The 7357-nt window shown below is 40.1% G+C and overlaps 1 protein-coding gene across 2 annotated transcripts in view; it reads right to left on the bottom strand.

Annotated features, from left to right (window-relative positions):
- gli1 (GLI family zinc finger 1) overlaps positions 1 to 2189 on the bottom strand; it is a 55193-nt gene extending 53004 nt beyond the window's left edge. For both annotated transcript variants that reach the window (XM_005740036.1, XM_005740035.1), the window contains exon 1: positions 1851 to 2189. The gene's annotated coding sequence lies outside the window, so the exon portion shown is untranslated. The remainder of the gene's footprint in view (positions 1 to 1850) is intronic.
- Positions 2190 to 7357: the final 5168 nt, after the last annotated feature.

Below are 7357 nucleotides of genomic sequence, written 5' to 3'. Positions count from 1 at the left end.
GTGTGTGTGTGTGTGTGTGTGTGTGTGTGTGTGTGTGTGTGTGTGTGTAATGGGGGGTGTTGTAGGCATCACGTGACACGTGTTTCTTGCTGAGCGGACTAAAATGGAATCTGGACAAAAACACAGCACTTGTTGCTGCCTGCTTTTGGTTACATGTGTATCACATGACCAGTCGCCTTATAATGCCAACATTTAAGGTTGTCCACACCATAAATGCCACAGACAGCTATTTAAAAATTCAAGTTTAGCTGTTTCAGTGTCCAAAGTTTTATTCAAATGTAAAGCAGATGCAACAAATGTCTTTCATTTAAAGTGACAAACATTTCTTCCTTCGTTTTTACCAAGATGGAAGCGGTTCGTGCCACCACATCCAATTGTATTCAGCTTGAGAGAGACTTATCACTGCTCTGATATGGCTCTGATAATCCAGCTCAGTCCTCACCTGTGTCTGGCTCTAGGAGGACAGTCGCTTCCTGGATGGTGTATTTGTTTAAGAGCATTCCCATTAAGAAGCCTTTTGGTCTTAACACACGTGATAAAGACCAGGGAGGGTGAGGAAGCTCCCCTGCAGAGCTTTTCACATGTGGCCAAAGGACAAGTGCACTTTCCCCCTCAGTTTCTCCCCCAACTCAACCTTGAGTAGAGTGTGAATACTTGTAAAAAGCTAAATCTATGTTGCACTGAGTTTCACTGAAATGGAATTGAATAAAATATATCAACGTCGCTTGAGTGCGTGACACAAGAAAAACTGACTTCTGAGCTAAACGCTTCTATCACGCTCAGCAGGTATCCCACAATGCCTCCAGACCTGCCTATAAACCTTTAAATGTAAATTTATTTCATTGTAATTTATATTTATTTATAATTCTATAATTCTCTTCCCCTCACATGTTATTGGAGTGTATATATTGTGTGTGCATGTGAGCGCGTCTGTGCAAATACTGTTAAGGGAGGTTGTGAGTTTGTATGCCTAGCACTTCTCACTGTCACTTTGGAATAAATACGTGTTTGGCTCTCCCATTGAGTCCAGTGTTGACGCTCTTCAGTGCAGGGTCACTACATGAAGTCCAGCAGCCTAATCTTCTCACATTAGCAGCTACAGTGGCCTCTCGCAGAGATAATTAGATTAGAATCCATAATCTATCTCAGATTAACAACAGATTATGGTTATTCAATTCATATCCCCTTTTTTTCCCCAGAAGAAAAACAGAAGTGAAAGTCAGTTAATAAGAGATGTAAAGGAGGTTTTCGTCCACTAAAGCCTCACACAGTGAGGTGTTGTTTTGTGGGTGCCCTGGCAGGACCTCACATTTGGAGCAGACACTGGCACCTCAAGTATTTCAGGTTACAAGAAACAGCTGTTCTCGGGTGGCCTTGCCGCCCTCCTCAGTGCCGGATGAGTGTATACCGTGCAGGCGGTCAGACCTCTCATGGAAGAACTTCTCCAGGAGATGAACGCACAACTTTAAAATGTCACGTCCAAACTCTGAGCCACTCCGTGCATCTCCACAAATGGGCAGAAAAAGGCAGAAGAAACAATTTGCAAGTGAAGATGGACCAATGCTGAACTCGGTTTTGGTTGATAAACAGAGAAATTAAACAGGTCCAATACTGAAATTTGGAGTGGCAAACTGTAAACTTTAAAAGTATAGAACCTGAATTAGGTAAACGTCACGCAGCATCTGCTAAATGACCATTAGTGACACAACTGAAATTTATTTTCTCACTTTAAGAAAAGTTTCAAGTACTTAAACTCAACTTTCGGAGGATGAAGAATCTTCAGCCCGGTAACAATTACCAGTAATCGGCTGTGATTTGAGGAGCGAGCATAAATGAGCGGCACTGCTTACCTCAGGTTAATGCAGGGACATTCAGCATGAAACTTTCTGACTCGGTTCCCAGAGTCCTTGGAAGAGCGCTGAGGATCCAAGGACCGTGAAAGTAAGTCTGAGTTTCCAGTAAAGCCTCGCGTCTCTCCTTTTTTCTCTCTACTTTCTGCCAAGCGCGCTCGGATGGAGATAAGTGAATTGTTCACAGAAACCGACACATTGTTCTCCTTCAGGAGCGCTTTTCCATAGTTTGGTTCTTCAGAGCCGCTTTACGTAAACGGTGACAAAATTAAACCCCATGTTCGACTATGGAGTCCCGCAAAGCACCCTGGAGTCGGCTGCACAGCCAATGCGGGAATGTGCACCCCCTTCCCCCCTCGCTCCCTCCCTCCCTTTCTCCCTCCCTTTCTCCACAGTCTGTGGACCACCCCGAAACAGGAAGTTCACTTTTTGTTTTTCTTAAAAAAAAGGACCACGCTGCTTCAGCCTTCCCTTCAAAGTTAACATGCGCATCCGAGTACCCAACGAAACCGAGAGATGGTCCATTTCTCACCCCATTCCTTCTGAAAAAGGCAGATTCGTTTACAGCAATAAAGGTGGTTATGTAAAGACATTACAGCATGCGCATGTTTATTAAATACATGTATGGACATGGCTGTGTCTATATAAAGTGCGCTCCTATCTAGTAATTGGGATAATCTTTCTATAAATGTTTGTGTTTACTTTACTGGTGTAACTTCGTAGCAGCTTCTCGGACAGCGTGTGTGGCTGGCTTCGTGTGGGGATGCTGCAGATTGCTGCGCCTTGCCAGTAAAGGCCAAAACCTGGACTGGAGTCCAGTCTGCTGGGAGCAGGAACAGGTCCACGTTCTTTCATTACTGTTCTCTAAGAAAATCTGGAGGACATTAGAAACACAAATAAGCCAAGATTATTATGTCGGGGATATGCAAAAAGAGTCACACATGCGTTATAATACGGAGTTTTTTTGCGCATTTTCTTTTTTATCCATGCAAGTTATGCGCACAAAAATTGGCACAACTTTGGCAGGTCCTGGATTCATTTAGCGTCAGCTGGTTGCTGGTCAGAGGTACAATAACATTACTCATCTCTGAGCGGCTCTTTTTACTTAGTAATTCTCGCCACAAACACACGCACACACACACACAGTTCTGTGATCTCATTCAGCAGCAGCAGTAGCATTTTGGTAACATACATATGCAGGCAGATGTTGGGATATTTTCTCTGAAAATATTGCTGCTTTGCTTATTTACACATTGTGTTGTCTCTTCTTGTTGTTTTCAGTCTGGATTAATGGATGAGATGAACATGATTCCTAAATGTCTCCTCCAAAAGAGATGAGGGATTAGTGTATTCATGACATAAAAGGTTATAAAAAAGAAAACCTATGATGCAAAAAAATGATTTAAAAAGTCCAGGAGCTGATCGGTTAATTTCTTACCAGGTGACCAGGTGAGACATGCACATGTATGTAGGTTAATTTCCCAAGCAAAAGGCAGAGAAGTATCCCTGTATGAAAAATAATAACTATTTATGAGCTTCACTGCATTAGGATACTCTTGCATATGTTGAATTTTTGTATTTTCCTGTCAGTAAATGAAACAATTTCCACCATGAGCTCATATACAAAAAATAATCATAATGTGCAAAATCTAGTGTGCCCCTCATCGATGTTCAACTGAAACCCCACCAATTCTTCTGGTGATCTAATTCCTTTATTTATTTTAACTTTATGTGTCTCAGCCTTTATTACACAGAGTAATTTAAAAGGTTGAACAGGAAAGTAATGAGAGAGTCAACAGAATGACATGCAGGAAATGTTCTGGGGGTAAACTCAAACCCTGCAGTGGTCCCTGACATATGGGGGTCACCTATTCAACCAGGTGAGCTCTAGCAGCACCTGACAATATGATGTTTTTGTTAAAGTATTTTCAGGTAGAAGAATTTTAGCAAAACAGGTCCTCCTTCACCCCACCTTGTGACGATGTCTTGTAGAGACATGCCAAGTCTCCAATGATTTTAATCTATAATGAGCTTATCGGTGGATAGAAAAAGTTTTGTTTAAGGAAACAGTTTGACATGCAGAAAACCTGGAACCAGTTAGTATTATTTCAGCTGTGAGCACGAGCTGCTTTCACAGTTTCTGTGCGTATAAACGACACTGGCATGTTTCTGTCTGCACACTGTACAAAATGAGAACTTTGATGTTGAGCCAGAAGACGGTGTGCATGGTTAGCATTTTGTCCCCAAACTACAGCATGTTGTCCTGCCACACTCAGTCCATGTATTCATTCATAAAGTTTTGTCATACAGATTGCATTAACAGCATTTATGTGATAAATCAATTATGATATATCTAAGTAATATTTAATAAAGCCAATATTTACCATTTTCCTGTAAGACAGGAAATCACAAGGATGATTGAGGTCTGCATGGAGCTGAAAGGGAGAGTTTGGTGATAAATATCTGTGATATCATCGTGTCGTTGTATGCAGAAATGCCCCCACTTTAAAAACCAATCAAAAGAACAAAGCTGTAAATTTTAAAGTAAAAATTGTTGTTACTTCCCTGAAAGTGGTGAAATTCCAGCACCTTCAGTCACGTAATTATCAGGTTAAAAGTTTCATTGAATATTTCTGGACATTACATGCTTACAGTGAAGTAGAAAGTCTGGCTTTACTTTCATGCTTGTTGGTAGACTTCAAGATGCTGTTTTAATAATCTGGCTATCAGAAAAGGTCAGTAATGGTCAGTCACCGAGAAACCTTTACGCTGTGTGTTGTCATATCAAAGTCCAAATGATCCACGGACACTTGTACTGAACTCTTACTCTGCTAGAGCATCTCTATGATTAATGCCACTTCAAAGAGTGCTTACTCCCTGAATCATAAAGTATCTGTAGCTGAGTAACATGACATTTAAGGTCGTCCTAAGGTTGGATAAAAGCTTGTGTTTCTTGCGGTTTGTATTGTTAACAGTCATACATTATACATTATGTCAATGCTTCTCTGTGTTTGAGTTCCTAAAACCTTAACCACCAACACATGGAAGCTAAGAAACATACATTCGACTAGACTAGTTTCACAGGATAACCCACATCGGCCTTCATATTAATAACTTGTCTTTTGTACGTGGTGAAAAAAAAATGATTAAACTGAAAAACGGGACTAAAAGCTAGAGAGTATCTTTAATAGCTAAAACCACTTGGATCATAGTCCAGACCAACAACTTGCACAGTGTTCCAACTTACATACATTTTGCAGCTGATGATGTAAGAGACACAATTTACAATACACTGGTAGAAAATAATCTAGAAGTAGTAATTATAAGAGAAAATTTTAAGTTAAAATGTTTATTCAACTGATTATACATTACCTTTCAGGCTGGTGGATCACTGTTGAGCATATCACTGATAGCAGCTCTTTCTGCCTGTCTGAGGAAATAACTGCATTTTTATTGTGAGGAAACAATGAAAGCTGAGTCAAAGTCTGAACAGTTGGTGACCTGTACCAGCCCGGCATCCTTTGACAGCATACGGCCAGCGGTTAAATCAGATTTTGTCAATGAGAGTTGTCGGCTTAAGTCCTAACATATCTGCTGCTGTAGCAGCCAAGCAGGGAACGCTTGGCTGTAAATTAGCTCACAGATGCTGGAGCCATATGCTTAATCTGATTGTAGGGAGAATCCAACACTGGCTTCACTTGAGATTATCAATGGATGGGATTAAAAGTGAAGAAGTAAATCTTGTCTTACTGAATCACTCACTGTGAGTCACTGAAAAACAAGACAAAATCACACACACACTTCAAAAAAGTATTTCTGAGATGTCTTAATGACGTGTTTGTGTATCTGCATTGTGTTAATCTGACAAGTCAAAAATAAGTGAATAGTACTGCATAGATAACCTAATACAAAGCTATTCTCTGACAACTGGATGAACCCTGAAAATATACATTAGTATGACACTGGTAGACTTTACAACCTTAAGGACATAGTCTGTTGACCCTTTAACCTTTTGCATGTAACATTATGGAAATGGGTGTAATATAGCATGATACAATGTCTTCAGAGAGGCAGTCTAGCTGAGATTTGTAATAGAACCGACCCCAACAAGTTCCCAAATTTGGCTGAAAAAGAAATGTGTATGGGACCGGGATTAAAATTACAGATGCCTGCCTTCAAAGCTCATATAGAGTTTACATCAACAGATGGATTAGAAACAATGTTGGTACTGTGGTGTAGGTACAGAAGAAGCTTTCAGCTATGGCATTTCAGTTCAGGTGACTACTGAGAGCTGTAAATACGATGCTGCTTCACTGATCAGCTTGTGTTCTTGAAACCTGACGTTAGTCTGTTAAAGTCTTTCACTGTCCTTAATCAATAGATACAGTTTGGTGGATCATAATTACATGCGTGACTGAGATATTTAGGTTTACTTGATCATCTATTATTGTGTAATATATTTATATCTACATATATCTATAGCTATCTATCTTTATATATATGAATGAGAATATGCACATAGCATGAAGCATGAAGTGCAAACACTACTAAATTAATTACATCATAAAGTACATCTTTATTGTAATGTGTGTTGAAGGTTAAAGAAAGTGCTGTATGTGTGCAGAGTTAAGGAGCATCTTGAATGAAGCCGTTTAAGTATTTAAGCTCACTGGAGGAAACAGAGAAGCATGCATGTTAGCCAAGTGAGAGGGAGAGAAAGCATCTGTCACTAAGACCCAAGGCAGCTGGACGCCATTACCCCGTGCTGCAAAATCCACCAAATCTTTTACAGGATTTCGTTTTCCATTGCAGATGGTCCTTTGCACATGTTTTATTCCCATTGGCCCGGGGTCCCGGGCTGACAGTACTGCAGCTATGCAGGTAGTGCATATAAGGGTGCACTGTGTCTGCACCAGGCCCTTGCACACTGGAGAGGGGGAAACTGGAGAAGAAGGACTGCAGGGGATAAGCAACATGAGAGGAGGACCAGTATGCCTTCAGTCACTGCAGTGGAAGAGGTAAGTGCTGCACAGAGGTCTTGCAGTGTTTATCAAGAGATCTAATGGCTGGTGAATTTAGTGTAGTGGTTTTTACAATGCATATTAACAACAGGGACCACGTTTGCCGTCAAATCTGCAGCATTTATTACTGCATAGATTAAATAGCAACAGTAGTTCCACTGGAGTGCAGAAAAATGCCATTGTTCTCTGTTTTACAACATTTCTTTAATGCATTTGTTCAGCTGATTTGTCAATTCCAAATATATATATATATGATCAGTTTTTATTAAACAGAGACCAATCAGTCAGTTTATCCGAAACATCAGTGCAAATATTTTACATGCATGAATACTAATAAAACCATGTTTAAATGGGCTTATTTAAGTAGAGTGAATACAGTTAGAGTTTTGCATTGATTAAATATCATCTTGTTGTCTAGAAAGGGATGAATCTTAAACCAAGTGTTTTGACATGCATAGATTATTATTATTATTGTTAGACTAGTAT

The sequence above is a fragment of the Pundamilia nyererei genome, unplaced genomic scaffold (assembly GCF_000239375.1).
Source record: "Pundamilia nyererei isolate P.nyererei 1_Seehausen unplaced genomic scaffold, PunNye1.0 scaffold00096, whole genome shotgun sequence".
NCBI lineage: Eukaryota > Metazoa > Chordata > Actinopteri > Cichliformes > Cichlidae > Pundamilia > Pundamilia nyererei.
The sequence above is the reverse complement of the archived record's forward strand: the minus strand, read 5'-3'. Positions and strand labels throughout refer to the sequence as shown.